General features: G+C 39.9%; 1 pseudogene; it reads right to left on the minus strand.

Moving 5' to 3' along the window:
* Window positions 1-1,304: 1,304 nt before the first annotated feature.
* Window positions 1,305-2,434, minus strand: LOC131256328 (uncharacterized; annotated as a pseudogene).
* Between the last annotated feature and the right edge of the window lie 15,002 nt (window positions 2,435-17,436).

Below are 17,436 nucleotides of genomic sequence, written 5' to 3' on the forward strand. Positions count from 1 at the left end.
GCCATCAACAAAGAGCACATCATATTGATGGTCCAAATAGGCTTACATGTATGCATAATGGGACCTGCCTGACGAACCGAAAGGATCTGGCATGTGTACACAAAGAAGGTCCCACAAGAATGCACAAGGCAGGGAGATAAATAGAGAGAGAGAGAGAGAGAGAGAGAGAGAGAGAGAGAGAGAGAGAGAGAGCTGCAAGGTGGCCAAGTCACCAAAATAACCAGGCCTAGTCACTAAAATACCAGGGCAAGTCGTGCAACGTATTGTGCCTCAGCCCTGGACATTCAAGTAGAAAACTGAATGACAGCTGAGTTCTGTTGACATGAGCCAGCCAAGTAATAACAAGTCAATGCAAATGAAAGTTAACTCAGAATATGGCTGTTCTGAGTTGATTGGGTGAGTCCCAAGTCAACCAGCTGAGTTCACAACAATGAGTCAAACCATATAAAATGCAATCCTACAAAAATCAGAATGCCAACAAACAGTTAAAAGAGTGATTTTGTAGATGTACGAAGCTAATGAGAAAATGAGAAATGAAATTGCCTGTGTTAACGTTGTTGCATCTGCAATGACAAATGGCACATTCACAAAGCGAGCTAATGTTTTTGCAAGTAATGTCTTCCATGTCCTTACAATTAATATTACAATATCTAAGCAAGATCATGAACCTCAGTCCACGTGAAGGCAAAAATCCACAGATCCTTAAGGCAAGCACCAAGAATAATGTGATAGATAAATGAATTAGCAGACAACCAATACTTCCATGCCTTTATAAAGAAGAGGTCATACCTGACCCAGTTGGACCCATCAACAATACATTGCTTTTCTCTAGCTCCTCCGAATCATCATCCCTCATACAATGCAAAACAGTAATTAAAAAAATAGAATTTGAGAGAGAGAGAGAGAGAGAGAGAGAGAGAGAGAGAGAGAGAGAGAGAGAGAGAGAGAGAGAGAGAGAGAGAGAGGAATTGGGACTAAACAGCAAGAAAATAAACACGAGTAGCCTTCCAATTCCCAAAATGGAGAACAGGTGTATGCAAATCAATCAGGTTGGGTTTAAATATCAGCTTCCAAACAACTTTCTTTTTTTTTTTGTAATTTTTTATTTTTTTTTATTTTTTTTCAACTAGTTCACATTTAGATGCATCTAACAGATACATTGTTCATGGAATAAAATAAAAAACAGTTGATCAAAAGGCAAATATTCTGTTCCAGATTCTACTGTAAAATCGAGCTACCTAGAGGCAACCATTGCATGAAATGAGTGTCCTTACTCCTTATGGAGGAACACGCAGAAAGATCTGAGAATCTGAAACTCATATGCATAAATAAGCTGCATTAAGCTTCTAACTGAATAACAATGAATCAGATTCCAACAGGACAGATGCGACCATGACCCAGTTGATCTATCCAAAGGATGTAGCAACAGGACGGATCCACGACCAAAAACATATGTTTGTGTAAACAACCTCCAGCCTTTTTTGAAGCACGGCCCAACAAGAATTTGGCCGGCCCAACTCCTTTTCAATGATTGCCAAAGCACATGGTGCCGGAACATGAAGACCATTTCAATTATATTTTTGCTTGGAATCTGATCCTCACATTTCCTGAAGTTCTCTTCTCAACATCGAGATTCTAGTAGTCCCTTCTTTCCATCCTCGGTGCCGAGCCCGCATCTCCCACATCTCAGAGAGTCTCTTCTGGTCTTGTAATGCAGATTCAGCTTTTTCTCGGGCTTCCTCACAGGTTTCCATCCCTGAATTGCATTTGTCCGCCTCTTTTTGATATTGAGATGCCATCTTTTTAGCCTTAACTAGTTGCATATCAACACGCCATTTGATTTTCCAAAGATTTGGCTTTACGTAACTTCAATTCTTCTGACAGAAGGTCGGTGAAGTTCCTTTCCATTTCATCATTCACCTCCGCATCACGGTTACTACAATCTGCAAATGATGTGTTGTTTAATCCCTCGGGCATGGAAAGCAGGGGCTGAGAAGAGCAGTCACAGATGCAGGGAGGGCAAGAGGAGGCACCAGCCACAACAGCCAAACCCTCTATGAAGTGCCAGTAGGAGGGGGCCCCACGATGTATTCAGACAGGCAGATCGCCAGCAGGCCCACCACTCCTTTCGAAACCCCCGGATTGCAGCTAGGCTGATCCACGGCCATCTCTCTCTCTCTCTCTCTCTCTCTCTCTCTCTCTCTCTCTCTCTCTCTCTCTCTCTCTCAAATGAAGCTGAGCTTCCAAACAACTTAAAAATGAGCAAAACATCTCTTCAATCACAAATCACAGAGAAAAAAAAAAAATAGAAACATGAACAACTAGAAACCCTGATTAAAAATAAAACTCAGATAGGCCAAATGGCAGAGATCGGAACAAAACCCTAGAAATCGGAAGGCAGAAAGGAAGAAATGTGTGTGAGAGAGAAAACCTCGAATTTAGAGAGGGGAGTAGCGATCTGGCTCCAATCGGGCATATCCATCTCGATCGCATGAAGGAGGCCTCCCCCGCATCCTTCTCTATCTCTTTCTCTACATACAGCTGCTATAGTTGTAGTGAGGATTGAAAACGAAAAGACGGGAGAGCAGGAAAGATTGGGGATTTCTCCAAAATGCAGAGTTGGAAGGAATGGCGTTTGCTAGAGTCTGCTATAGAATGAGGGAAAAAGGGGAATGACATGTGTTACGGTTTTCTAGAGAGAGAAACAATTCGTGGGAAGTGATAGTTGAAAACAATTCCAAATTTGAAACAGCCTTAAGCCGTTCCGGAACAAAAAATGTAGGTGTTCCAAAATTGCAATTTTGGTGTAGTGCTTAAAACTTCCTTGAATATGATTTCATAAGTTCGTGGACCCGATCGCTCTAGATCCTTGAGAAATATCATATACTTTTTTTTCCACCATAAAAGTACCCTAGGTTTCTTAAAGGATAAGACCCAATGGTCCATCTTATATTAAACCTAAGCTTTAGTGTTCTTGTAAATTCCCAAAATCGTTTTATATTGATAGCCTATCACTCTTCGAATTTTAATTTCTAAGCCATATATTTGAATTACCTGAAATTTTAAACCTAAGTCCCTGACTTATTCCTAGGACTCCAGAAAAAAATTTCGAAGTAAGATTCTACATTTTGGTGAGTCTTTCATCCCTATGAGCGGCTAAAAGACTAGCTACATGTCCAACAGTATTTTTTGCCAAATTTTGACACTACTAAATTTTTTTAGAATTTTGCATATATTCAATAAAGTTGAAAATTTAGAGTGAAGTTTCTGGAGACTTATTTGAGATACCAGAAAAGTTTCAAAATTTTCTGATAAGTCTACCTACCGAGACCAATGGAAGTTTCCTAAAGTGTCAATTTTCACCGAAACGACAAAAGAAATTTAGGAAAACTGAAAAATATCCAATTCCGGTTTGGGAAACTTGTTTTTCTTGCTTGAAATTCCATTTAATGATTCCTTCAAAAAAAAATCCATTTAATGATGAATTTTAGTCCATAATACATTTATTTGGGAGTTTGGAAGTTTATTCCGAAGATACCTAGATTCATAGTTAATAAATTTCACGTCTAACTTACTATTTATAATGGGGAACCTAAATATGGGCTTCTAATTCCTCAACTTCCTAGTTCTTTGGGGAATTTAATTAAGTATATTTATCTAATTCATGACCCTATCTTAGTCGCGTAAAGCTTATAATGGTTCATTCCCTCAGGTGCAGTTAATCTCATTCTCATGTTTTGATACCAACTGTGACATCCCAAATTTTCGTGGCCCAAATATATACTCGTGCCCAAGAATTCTAGGTGTTAATAATGTAAAAATTGGATGCCTCAAAATCGCACGTTGTTTTTTTTTTTTTTCCCATTTATATCACATCCAATTACATTCACGAAGATAAACATTCACGAGAGCAAAATTAACCGTATTTATTATTAGAGTAAAAAGCGTCTGACTAATCTTCAAACGCCCTCTCCATGAGAGCCTATTATATCATATTAAAGTAAACAATGAAAAACATATAAACAAATAAATTTCAGTGTCATTCTTCTTCTTAATTCGAATGTATCTTCCACAAAATGATTATCGTCCGTATCATCAACTTGTAATTGACCTACAACATCTGTATCGTTGGAGAGGGTCAATGCCCTACTCATAGTGATATTTATCCTTTAAGATTAATAATAATTTAAGTGATTTATAAGAATAATGTGAGGGTTCTGATACGTCTCGTACTCCACCACTACAAGTGGTATTATTACGGGTAACCAATATATTTATGAATACATGCCTATCAAAATGTGTGCAGTCCATCATACGTAGTGATTATCACAATGTGAAATATAATTCATAGAAAACCCGGTTCGCCCCACATCTCATACTATGGAGATTCGTTGGCGTGTCCAACGCTACCGTGGATTTACGTGAATATCACAAAATAGCACAACATATAGATAAGATTAATTACATGACACGATTTGTTCATAGAGTGACTATTTACGACATCCAATTCTAGAAGTGATATAACACGCATTGGGAATTACCTACATCGATTTATGCATCGCTATCCAAAATCTATGGAATTACATGTCAACCAAGAGGGTCACGACCCAAATCGTATTACGTCCATGATAAAATTATGAACCACTATATATGAGGCTTAGAACACATTACTTGCATCAATAGAGAAATAAGTCCAACCATGAGGGTTTTGGAATTCCAAGACACATTCCCAAGTCATAAATGAAGGAGAAAAGTAACATTAAGCTATCTCAATAAAAGAGAAGAATAACAAATAGGCTAACTCAACAAGAATAAGGGGATATGAGCAAAAGGTCAACTCAATATATAGTGGAAGCTCGCGTCGTTCTCAAACTTGGCAAAGGGTAAGGTTTGTATCCATCATCTCATATAAATTCATAAAAGTCACGCATAATTAAATCATACCTTAACTATAATTCTCAAAAGAATAAATAATTGATAATAGTAAATTAATCAATTTCATGAAAAATCACAGTAATATGAAAGTATACAAGAACAAGATAAATTATATCAACTCAAATTAATGTAAACTTAAAGGAATCCATCTTAGCCTTAGATCGAAACCCTAGGTAGATATCGATGTAGGAAAGTTTTTACATGAATCACGACATCGCTTGAGTAAGAGAGAGACACTATACGTGTGGAGAAGGAAGAGAATGATGGCGTCTAGGCTTCCTCTCTCTCTCTCTCCCCCTCTCTCTTCCTCTCTCTTTCTCTTTCTGAAAGGCCTGTATCTTAAACCATACCATTCCTTAGACTTCTGCGATCCTCCCTATCGAATTCAGGTAACCAGCGATGTGTAATCGGCATTTGCGCACGACCCTAAGTCGTATCTTATAGAACTAAGTTGACTTGACCCCGAGACTTGTACCATTGCGACCGCACTGTCGCCGCAGTTCCAACGTCACGTCATATGCACCGATGTGATACCTAGGCCAAGAGATGTGGGCCCACATTTATCTCGAAGAAACGTTGCATATTTGCAAATCCTGAGAGAATCTCCCCAACTCATTCCATCAATCAATCAAGTCAAGTTAAGTACACATCCCATCTCTAGCCCATGATTTCTTTCTCCCCAAGACAAGCAACTCACCTAAGTCAACTCTCAAGTCAAGTACATCCATCACCCACCCATCACCTCTCTCTTACAACCACTCTCTCTCTCTCTCTCTCTCTCTCTCTCTCTCTCTCTCTCACACACACACACACACACACACACACATTCTCCACGCATTCCCCAAGCATCAAGAGAAGCAACCGTCTAAGCTATTCTCAAGGAGAGAAGAGAGCCAAGTGTGGCCTACTTTCTTCCCTTCTCATCTCACCATCCAACCCTTCAATCTTCATCATCCTCCATCAAAGAGTGAGCTTAGGAGCTTAGCATTCCAAGGAGCCAAAGAAGAGAACCATAGGTGGGTGATCTTAGGTGTAGATGATGATCTTTGTTCGTGGGGCAAGTACGGCCTACCGGTCAATGGTAGGGATCCCATTTTGGACCCAAGGTGTGGCCTATGGCCCACCATGATATGCATGTGTGACCCATGAGGGGTCCATGATGTTATTTGTTATCCATCTTGTATTAGGTCATGTAGACCTTGAAATTTCTAGTGGGAATGGGATTTCCACCCTAGATTTTTTATTTAGGGCCCACCTATGTTGGGACCCATCTTGATGTATGTATTGCAATATCTAGGGGAGCTCATAGTGGTGGAGCTCCCTTGCGTCATGTCTCTCTCTCTCTCTCTCTCTCTCTCTCTCCTTCCCCTGTCTGTGGACCACCCTGATGAATGTATTTTTTCTCTCTCCTTTCCCTGTTTGTGGACCACCCTGATGAATGTATTTTTGATTCACGCTGTCCACTTTGGGCCTGCATGACCAACCGGTCACACAGGCCCAAGTGGAAGGGATAAACCCACTGGCCAGCTTGATTTCCCAAGCTGTGTGGCCCACCTGCGTGGGCCCCACTTTGATGTATGTATTACATGTACAGGCAGTCCAGCAGGTGGACTATGTGGCTGCTATGATGGGGCCCGCATGACCTGTCGATCATGCAGGACCGTCTGGTGGGAAGACGCATACCAGTTTGATTTGTTGGAGTAGGGTGGCCCACTCATTTGGACCCCACCTTGGTGTGTGTACCTTCAATCCACACCGTTCATCTCAAGTCACCCAACCCTGATGAAGTTCAGATGGGCCGCACCATAATGAGGCAGCAACGATGATAATGCTGCGGCACTTTTTAGGCCATTACGGTTTTAATTGCCACTCCACCTGAGGGCTGTGGGACCCAGTTTGTTGTGTGTTATATCTGCACCATCCGTCCATTTAGAGAGATCATTTTTGGGCGTGATCCAAGATGGGTCAGTCGGCAGGGATCTGCCCAGCCGCTGCTGGCCACCTTGATATATCTATTTTTACCACCCAGCCCACGTGAGTGGGTGGGTGTTTGGGGGCTGGCCCACCTGACTGGGTGATGTATGGGGTCAGCCAACTCCTGGGTGATCCACGTGTGAGTGGGAACCACCGTGATGTGTGCAGTATCCACATCATCTAGCTGCTGGACTGCCCAGCAAGCAGGGACGTTGGTGGGCTGACCGGTCAGTAGTCGCCCACCTCGCTTTATGTATTTTATCCTCTCTGCCATTCAAACTGTGGCCCACCTTAATGTATTTTAATCGTCCAGCAGTGATCCACCGTAATATGCATTTTATCCAGACCGTCCAGCCAATTTTCCATATTGTTTTAAACCATGGACCTGGAAATGAGGCAGATCCAAAGCTCCTTTGATCCACACCTCAGGAAACAGTGGGCCTGATGTCCGGCGTTGAAATAGTCTTACGCCCACTGCGATGTTGTGAAGAAGCCCACCTAGGGGCTATGAAGCCACTGATGAGGCCCACTATGCCTGTGTCCTATCCAGGCCACCTAGCTGCTGGACGTCCAGCAAGCTCAGCATGTAGATGGGCTGGACGCCCAGCTGCTGGTCCACCTGGCAGCTTGTGTTGTATATTCATATGGCCAATCCATGGTGGGGCCCGTTTGGTGATGAGTGAGGCCCACCATAGATGTATATTTTATCCAGGTTGTCCACCTGTTTACGCCCATCAGGTCCAACATGCAGCTGGGCTGACCGTCCAAGGTGGCCCACCGTGCTGTATGTAGATTATATCCTTGCTGCCCTCAAATTGTGGGCCCATTGTGGCGTAAGGGGCCCCCCACACCCTCTATTAGTCCTTCCCGGGCCCGCCTTATAATAGGGGCCCACCATAACGCAGCAGATCCAAACTTCAGGTGGACGTACTACAGCCAACGGTTGGCCTGGGGCGCCCATTAAGGGGCTGCCTTGTAAGGCCCACCTTGTTGTTTATGTCATACACGTTGTCCATCCTTTTTCCCAGATAACACTAGGGCCGTGGGCCCCATTGTGAGTCAGATTCAAATCCTAAATAGGCCGCACCTTAGGAGCAATGGTGGTTAAAGGCCCACCGTTGCAAACCTCCCTAGGTCCCATTGTTAAGCCCACTTTCACCCTTACCCAGTGGGCTAACCCAAATCATTAGGCCCCCATTGATGATTGTATTACCGCCTTTCTTTATTGGGCTAACCCAAACCATTGGGCCCCATTAATACCTTGAATAGGTTATAACAATCTAACATGGGCCGTACCATAAAGACTACTTCGTGCCTAATGAGGCGTATCATTCTGCTCCTATTTCTTGTATGTGATATATTGGTTAAGACTAGTTATTGGCTGCTACATCTGATAATCATGCTAGGTTGCTTAATCTAGTAGGATACACTGAGAACATGCTTAGTATAATATCATGGTACATGCCCATACGCATCATTTGTATGCCTGATACGAGGAATGATTAATCATAGCATATGCCATTGGGCTGGGATGTTTATAGGGCTCCTTGTGAAACGGAGTTGCCCCACATGATCGTGCAATATGCGCAGGTTTGATGCATGACTGGATGATATGACTCATGCATCTCGCATTTGTGTGACATGAGCATTGTACGCCCTAACAACATCAGGACTGTGGCTTCCACAGGCACATCGTGGATGGTCGGATTGGATACTAGAAATACTTTGTTCTAGCATGTGGGGACATAAGATGTCTTTAGGTGAAAGTCCCAAAACCTTTTGGCATCAAGAGATGCTCCAATGTTTAAACCGAGTAGATATATGAGCACACGAGTGCCGAATACCAGTAAGTCACGTCTCCCACCGTGTCGTGGTCAGTTGGAAGGTGGTGTGGCCTTATCTGCCGGAGTGAGGGGGTTGTAATCTAGGCTGAGTTTGACCAGCTCGCAAATGGGTCCGCTATCGATGAGCCGGATAAGTATTGACAGACTACTGGTCTGGTGGATAGTGTGGTCTCTTCCACTCGCTGGGCTTCCACAGGCACATCGTGGATAGTCGGATTGGATACCAGAAATACTTTGTTCTAGCACTGTGGGCACATAAGATATCCTTAGTCCCAGAACCTTTTGGCACCAAGAGATGCTCCAATGTTTAAACCGAGTGGATATATGAGCGCACGAGTGCCAAATACCAGTAAGTCACGTCTCCCGCCGTGTCGTGGTCAGTTGGAAGGTGGTATGGCCTTATCTGCCGGAGTGAGGGGGTTGTAAGCTAGGCTGAGTTTGACCAGCTCGCAAATGGGTCCGCTATCGATGAGCCGAATAAGTATTAACAGACTACTGGTCTGGTGGATAGTGTGGTTTCTTCCACTCGCTGGGCTATGTGGCTAGGGAGGCGGCAATCAGTGTGGAGTGAACTAGACCGTGGTGATATTCTAGAGAGAAATTATACTGATATATGTACTTGATGAGGATTGGAATGCTTGTGTTGCATCTCGTATATGACATTTGGCTACGTAGACCTCGCATCGCATGGCCTTGGTATGGTCGATAGCATTCATACCTTGTATCGTATAGCCTTGGTACGGCTGATAGTATTCATGTACTTGGCAGTATATTTTCGCATTACTCTGATATTGTATACTTGACACTTGCCTTGCGCACACACTTACACCAACATCTAAGCTTTTCGTAAGCTTATGCACGATCGTTGCATGCAGGTAGCGTCGAATTATAATAGCGCTAAGGCAGGAGCGCGTGACAGATTATTTTAGAGCTTTTTGATCATTTTGTATTTTTCTTTCCGCATTGTACTCAAATGATTTATTATAGTAGACATGTGGTGATGTTATTTTGTAACTTGGTTATGCTTGTGGTTATGCTCCATTACAAAAAAAAATTCATATTGAAAATCCTCCTTATACGATCTTAGGATTGGAATTTAGCATATGGGTGACGGGAGCCAAGAATGAGGCACTGCGGAGGCTGTTGGTATCGGATTCGTCGATTGAAAATTTTGTGAACCCGGTTTCCAAGTTTGGGGCGTGACACTCTCTCTCTTCCTTGGACATTGGGAGATTAGGCGTATGAGTGGAAAGGGGAATGCACACCCCTTTTATAAAAGGAGTGGGCTACGAGAGGGGTGTGTTTCACATCCCACTTGGATTGGGTTTCTCTAATTTACCCTTTTTCTGATAATTTTTTTTTTAATCCAATTCGTCCATTGTGTTAGAGTCATCGAATAGAGCTGGGTTATATGATTTTCTTGGTGATCCAAAATTCAGATTGGCCCATCTTGAAAATTTTTCTAACGGGTGTCAAAAAGAATTTGATTTCAATTAATGATCTACACTTAATCATCAGGGGCCAATTTTGGGAGATATGTGTAGTCATGATAGGAAAACGATTGGACAAAGTTTTATGGTTGATCGATGGTGGGAAAAACTTAAATCTAAAATTTCACCTGTTACACTAAAAGGAATAAATTAGCTTTAAAGCAGTCAATATTCAACAGTGTATGATAATAGATCGGGGCTTAAATTTTGTATGATCTCGTAGTCATATGAGGCCAAAGCGTGGTCCAAATTTGAGTTGTGGTTGACGGTATGAATTGGGTCAATTGGAAGCTTTAGACTTAGGAAAAGTTGGAAAGCCTACAACAAATAACTTCGTAGCTAAGTAAAAGCTTACCAAGGTGAGGTTCTCATATTTCCTACTTGTTTATATGATGAAAAATCTAACTCATTCATACGAAAGGAAATACCTCACTATGACTACCCATGACTTTTCTTCACTCGATAGACACCAAAAGCAATGGTAAAGGGGCTGATTTGTCAATTGGGTCACTTTTACAATGATCTAAAGGCTGAAATTCGACGTGTATGGTTAATTTATGATAAATAGGCATGATATAAAATTTTACATGAAACGGATCATGAGAACTGAACGATCTAAATTTTAGGGGTATAGGTTAATGGCATTAGTTATTTATGATTATACCTTCTTTTATTTCTCCAACTTCCACTGTTCGTAACGTCGGAATACACCATCCAAATACATTAAAATTTAATCAACATTCTTTATTTTTCATTCTCTTTTCATCGCTCCATTTTGGGCCTTCATCGTTTACAGATGACCAAGATGCCTTTTTAATGGGTTATACTGCCCCAAGGTCTAAATTAAAGCTTTCATATATCTAATAAAGAAGTCAATCGACAATTGTGACATATTCCTTATGATCTTTGCACTGATCAGTTCATTCTGATATTTAGGCGGCCCATTTGGCAGATCCAAATATGATGGACGATCAGATGCATGTTAAAAGTAGGAAAACTTGATGGTTAGTACTCTGATCATGTATGTTGTGGTTGTATGGTTGGTTTTGTGAACGAATGAACACAAGTAAGTTTTTCGAGTGATCAAGAGGTAGAACATGTATACCGTTAGATTCAAGTGACTTGTTTATATATGTAAGTTTCTTAGATTGTAGTTCTGATGGTATTTATAGGTAATGAATAAGATGAATGGATTAGAATCTCAACTCGATATATGTACGAGAGGATGTAAAAATCAAATAGCTAGTTTACTATGATTGGGTTATCCAAAATCAAAGTCGACAGTTAGATGTCTTTGTCTAATAGTGCATATTTGATTGAGCGGTTGGTTATGATGAACATGCAATGATGCTTAAATATATGATGGTCCTGTCTTAAAATCAATGGTCGGATCGCCTGATCCATAGATGGAAATCATTTCCAACGGTCAGATTCATGTTGGAGAATAGGCGTAAGGTTAAGATAGTTAAATAGGTATCGTACACATGTATATACTAAGTTAAATTTCATGGTAACACTCGAGAACTTTCAATACTCAAGTATTAAAAAGTTCGTGGCATTACATGAAGAGCCAAGTGTAGCAGGGGCACATCGACACGATGCCAACCCCTTTCCTCTGAATTTCGGCATCCACCGGGATTGCCTTGTGGATTATTTTCCACGTGAGAAGCGAGTGTTTGGGAGGGAACTTGGGGTGCCACACCCATTTCGACCAAGATTTCAAAACGCCATGAGGACGGATGCTATTCTAAGTAAGGCCTGCAGTATAAACTCGCCCGACATAGACCCCAACTAGATGCATCTATCAGCTAAGGCAGAGAGGTACACATTCTGAGATATGGTCAAGGACAGACTACGGGAGTAGGTGGCTGAGTTGGGACTGCGAAGACCATCTGGATGGTCCAATCGCATCGCTGCCCTTAGTAGGATGATGGGGGCAGTTTCTAGTCAATAGAGGGGCCAGACTGGACCAGTCATCAGTCCAGGAAGCGCAGTCCCCTCTGCCGATAAACCATCCCGTTTGTGTGTGTGTGTGTGTTTTTTTTTTTTTTTGGTGGGTTAACTTGTTAGTACACACCCATGTCAAGTACACACACTCCATGTTGTACACACCCATGTCAAGTACACACACTCCATGTTGTCCAACCCCAACACCCCCCCCCCCCCCCGGGTGCTAGGGATCGATACCGAGACCTCAAGTGTTGAAACGAGGTATCTCCACTCAGTCTGCCGATAAACCATCACGTTTGAGCAGCCACAACCGGGCTCGCTTGCTTTGCTAGTTAGTTGTGGTGCGCTTAGCTTGGACAAATATGGACGTGTGCCACATTGACACGTGGCCCAAATCACCCATTCAATCTGTCGTAGTTTAAGTTGCTGCATATTACCATGCTTAACTCAAAGTAGATATTGACTCATCTAAGAAACTAATTAAACAAGATTTTTTTTTTTAAAAAAAAAAAACTGCACTCCACAACATTGTTAACACAAACCATAGTTAATCGCAGTTAACAGTGCAAAATCACTAATTCAAACTCACAAAAACAAAGCTTATTTCATCTCCATTCTTCATAAAACTCCTCAGCTTTTCTCCTTCTGACTCTCCTTCCTTTTGAGCATTTTCAAAAATGAAATCTTTCAAAAGTTGGGATACCTGCGTTGCAAAACACTACTTGGCTTTAAGGAGAAATGCAGTGTTCGCCGTTTATTGTCTATAATTGCATTGCCTTGTTCTGGTATGCAACTATCTTTGGAGAATCCAATCTACAATGAGAACAGAATATGCATGGTCATTGATTCCTGAAACCAGCTGACCCATTACCCACCCTAGTGAGAGATGATAACATATATATAATCAGTGCACGTGAATCGCATCTTTCCTGCTGATGTGTCAGGAGTTTATGACATCTTGTCTTTACTGAGAATTGAAAATCAGGCTAATGGAATTGTTACGAGTGCATCACTTGTATGTTTACTTAGACCATTGGCTGATCATTGACTTAGATGGTATGGAACGTGTGATTAGTGGGTCAGCTGTTTTTTTTTTTTTTTAAATTTATTTATTTAATTTATTTTTTATTTTTTTATTTTATAACCCAAGTGATCCATAACTCAGGTGGGCTACAGGAGATTGCCCACCATAGAAACGTCCAGATGAAATGTGGGGTCTACCTTCTTCGTTACATGCATGCCATCCATCCATCCTATTGATCATCACATGAGCTCCCCGGGGACGAAGGAGCACACCAAAATTCAGGTCATTCCCAAACTCAGGTAGGCCACACTGCCGGTTTTAAGCATAATTGTACATTTCTCTGCGTGCTGTATACCATTTAAGTTATGGACTGAGATGATTCACGTTCTCTGCAGTGAATATGGGCACGTGCATCAGATTCACGGTTTGGATTCCACGTTCACATCACAGGTCGACCCCACACAACTCTAACGCATATGATCCTAGAAAAGGACATCTAAAACAGAATCGACAACCATGGACCACATATGTTCACGAAACATCCATCTATCTAACACGCAGAATTCTCCCATCTGTGCCACCATGTGCTCACTAGATGGATGGCATGAATGATCATACACGACTGCGTGTATGCTGGGCCAAACATCATCATCATCTCCCGTATGCGCGGCTTCGGTGGATACCTCGATTCACCTAGGTTTGTGGGACCCCTTTCTGTGAGGGCCACCTTGATACATGTAATTACATCCACGCCATCCATATGTCACTACACCAAAACTGCCGATTACGACCTATTTTTGCGACGGATTTGGTCCGTCGCAAAAATTGCTTGGTTTAACGACGGATTTAATCCGTCGCTAATGGAAAAAGTCCGTTGCCACGCCCGTCTCTCTAAAATCCAGTCCAAACGTCGCGGAATTTCGTGACGGACTAAAATCCGTCGCTAACATCTGATTTACAACATATTTACGACGGATTTTGGTCCGTCGTATGTTAGCGACGGACTAAATCCGTCGCCAATTTTGATTTTGTGACGGAAATTATATAGTCGCAAATTCCCGCCCAAAATACCAAACGGCGACGCTTTTCAGTCGCTTTTGCGACGGATCATGGTTCGTCGTAAAAGGACTTTTGCCTAAACATTTTTTTTTTAAAGAAAATGGTGGAAAACCATGTTTTTTCTAGTCTAAGAATTGTTTTTTAATACAAATTCAGTGGTTTAATTGTACATATTTGTATCTAATATTATTTTTTAATAATTGATTGAATGCAAAAAAAACAAAATTAAATAAATAAAAATTGTTTTTATATCAAATGAGTGGAAATTATTAATTTTTAAAAATTTAAAACTAATATTTAAATGATTTGTAATATGACAAGAAAAAAAATATTGAGAAGTTAAAAAAATTTAACAATGTTTAAGAAAAAATGAGATTTTGAAAAAGCAAAAATCGTGATTTAAAAAAAAATCTATTTTGTGGGAAAAAAAAGAATATTGATTAAAGTTGATAATTTTGAAAAAAAAAAAAAATTGATTTCGAGAAAAGAATAATATCCTGAAAAAGAAAATTAAAAAGATTTCAAAAAATGTGAAAATTTTGACAATGTTGAAAAATGAAAATATTTTGAAACAGAAAATGAGAGTTTGTTTTTTGAAAAATAAAATAAATTTGAGAAATTCGAAAATAAATGCTTTTTAAAAAAATGGAGTTAGAAAGAATTGAAAATTTTAAAATTAAACAATAATAAAGAATCGATACTTTAAAAAAGACAAACATTTTGAAACAAAAAATAAAGAAGTTGGAAAAGTTTGTGATTTTAAAAAATAATTGAAATGTTAAAAATTTGAAATTAAAAGGAAAAGTTTTTATAAAAACACTGAGATTTTGAAAGAAAAAAAATATCATTTTAAAAAGGAAAATTAAAAAGTTGAAACAAAATGATATGCTTTTGAAGGAAAAAAATCGGCATTATGGAATTTTTGAGAAAAAAATAATTTTTGAGAAATTTTTTGAGATTTTGAAAATAAAAATTCAGAATTTGTTTTTATTTTTTTAATATTTTATAATAAAATTAATATTTTGTTAAAAGTTTTCAAAGAAAAATTAAGCATAAAAAATATACATTTTGAAAAAAATGTTATTTTTAAATGGAAATTAAAATTTATCTGTGAAAAAAATATATAACCTGATAAGGGCGAGTAACTAGTCAAATTGAGGGTATTGATCAGTAAAATAGATTAAATAAACCAAACATATAAAATAGGCTAAATATTCTGGTCAAATTTGTGACCCAACTTATTGACCTCGCGATAACCTAAGAATTAATGTTAGTAAGTTGTGGGGCCCATCATGATGTGTGTCGAACATCAACACCGTGCATTTGATGTGTCCCTTTTAGGTTACGAGATATCTCAAAAATCATCCATATACGAAACTCAGGTGGGCCATACCATCTAAAACTATGTGAAGACATCCTAAAAAATCTAAAAACACTTGGTGGGGCCCACATGAGTTTTGGATGCGGCTGAAACTTGGTCTGACCCCTCATCCAAGTGGAATACACATAATTAGTGGGTTGGATATATGAATCAAATTTAGGTGAGCCCAATATATGATTATAAATGTTTTAAGGAATCCCCTCTCTATTCCATTTAGGTGAGTTACTAATTACCCTTAGCATACTGAGTAAACTCTGTGAGGTCCACCGTTATTTATTTATTTTATCCACTCCGTTCATCCATGTTAACAGATAATTTGAGGTCTAAAGAACCAAAAGGAAGCATATCTAAAGCTCAAGTGGACCACACCATAAGAATTAGTGTGATTGAACCTCTACCATTGAAAAATTCTTAGAGGCCATAGAAGTACTTTTAGTTCAAGTTGATGTTTGTATTTTCTCTTCATTCATATCTTTTTAATATTATGAACAGGTTGGATGGCAAATAAACATTACTGTGGGCTCAAGGTAGGTATAACGATGGAAATCATTATTCCACATTGTTTTATGTGGCATGGTCCACTTGAGTTTTGGATTTATCGAAAATTTGGGATCAACCCACACCGTTCATCAATTTTTCAAGATCATTTTAGAGAATTATCTAAAAAATGAATCATATCCAAAGATTAAATGGACCACACCATAAACAAGGAGAACGGATTAGCTGCTACTCCTAACACCAACTAATGGCTGGCGGTTGGTGCTCTGTGGGTCCCATCATGTTGTATGTGTTTTATCCATGCCGTCCATCTATTTTAAAAGATCATCTTACAACATGAGACCAAAAAAATGAGGTATATCCTAATATGAAATGGACCACATTACAGGAAACAGTGTTGAATGAGCGTCAACCATTAAAAACATTTTGGGGGCCATAAAAGTTTTGAATCGAGATGATTTTTATTTCCCCCCTTCATCTAGGCCTATATGACCTAATAAACAGATTGGATGTCAAATAAATAGTACAGTGGGCCTTAGGAGGATTTAATTATGAATATCCAATCACTATTGTTTTCATGTGGTGTGGTCCACCTGAGATTCATATACCTCTCATTTCTGGAATAAATCCCTAAAATGATCTTTAAAAATGGATGAACATAATGGATAAAATACATACATCATGGTGGGGCCATAGAGCACCGACCACTAGCTACAAAAGTGATGTCAGCAAGTTCCATGGGTCCACCATGATGTATGTTTTGTATCCACACCTTCCATCCATTTGGAGAGATCATTTTAGTGCAATATTTAAAGAATGAGTTAAATCCAAAGCTCCAGTGGACCCCAACACAAAAAAACTGTGGGACAGTGATGCCCATGTTAAAAACTTCTAAATGCCACAAAAGTTTTAGATGAAGCTAATATTTGTGTTTTCCCTTATTTCATGTCCTTTTTTTTTTCTTTTTTTTTTAAAAAACATTTGAACAGGTTGGATTTTAAATAAACATTATGATGGGCCTTAATATAGTTTCAACGGTGGGAATCACTCTCTCCGCTGTTTTCTGTGGTGGGGTCCACTACAGATTTTTATCTGCCTAATTCTTTGGCTCATGACTTAAAATGATATCTCAAAATGGATGGACGGTGTGGATATAACACAGATTTATATGGAGCTCATTTGTTGGTGGACGTAGCCAAAGGTCTGGCTTTTAATGGCGGACGTTCAATCTTGATTGTTTTCTCGTGGTGTGGTCCACTTGAGATTTATATCGATCTCATT

Source organism: Magnolia sinica, chromosome 9, assembly GCF_029962835.1.
Source record: "Magnolia sinica isolate HGM2019 chromosome 9, MsV1, whole genome shotgun sequence".
In the NCBI taxonomy this organism is placed as follows: Eukaryota; Viridiplantae; Streptophyta; class Magnoliopsida; order Magnoliales; family Magnoliaceae; genus Magnolia; species Magnolia sinica.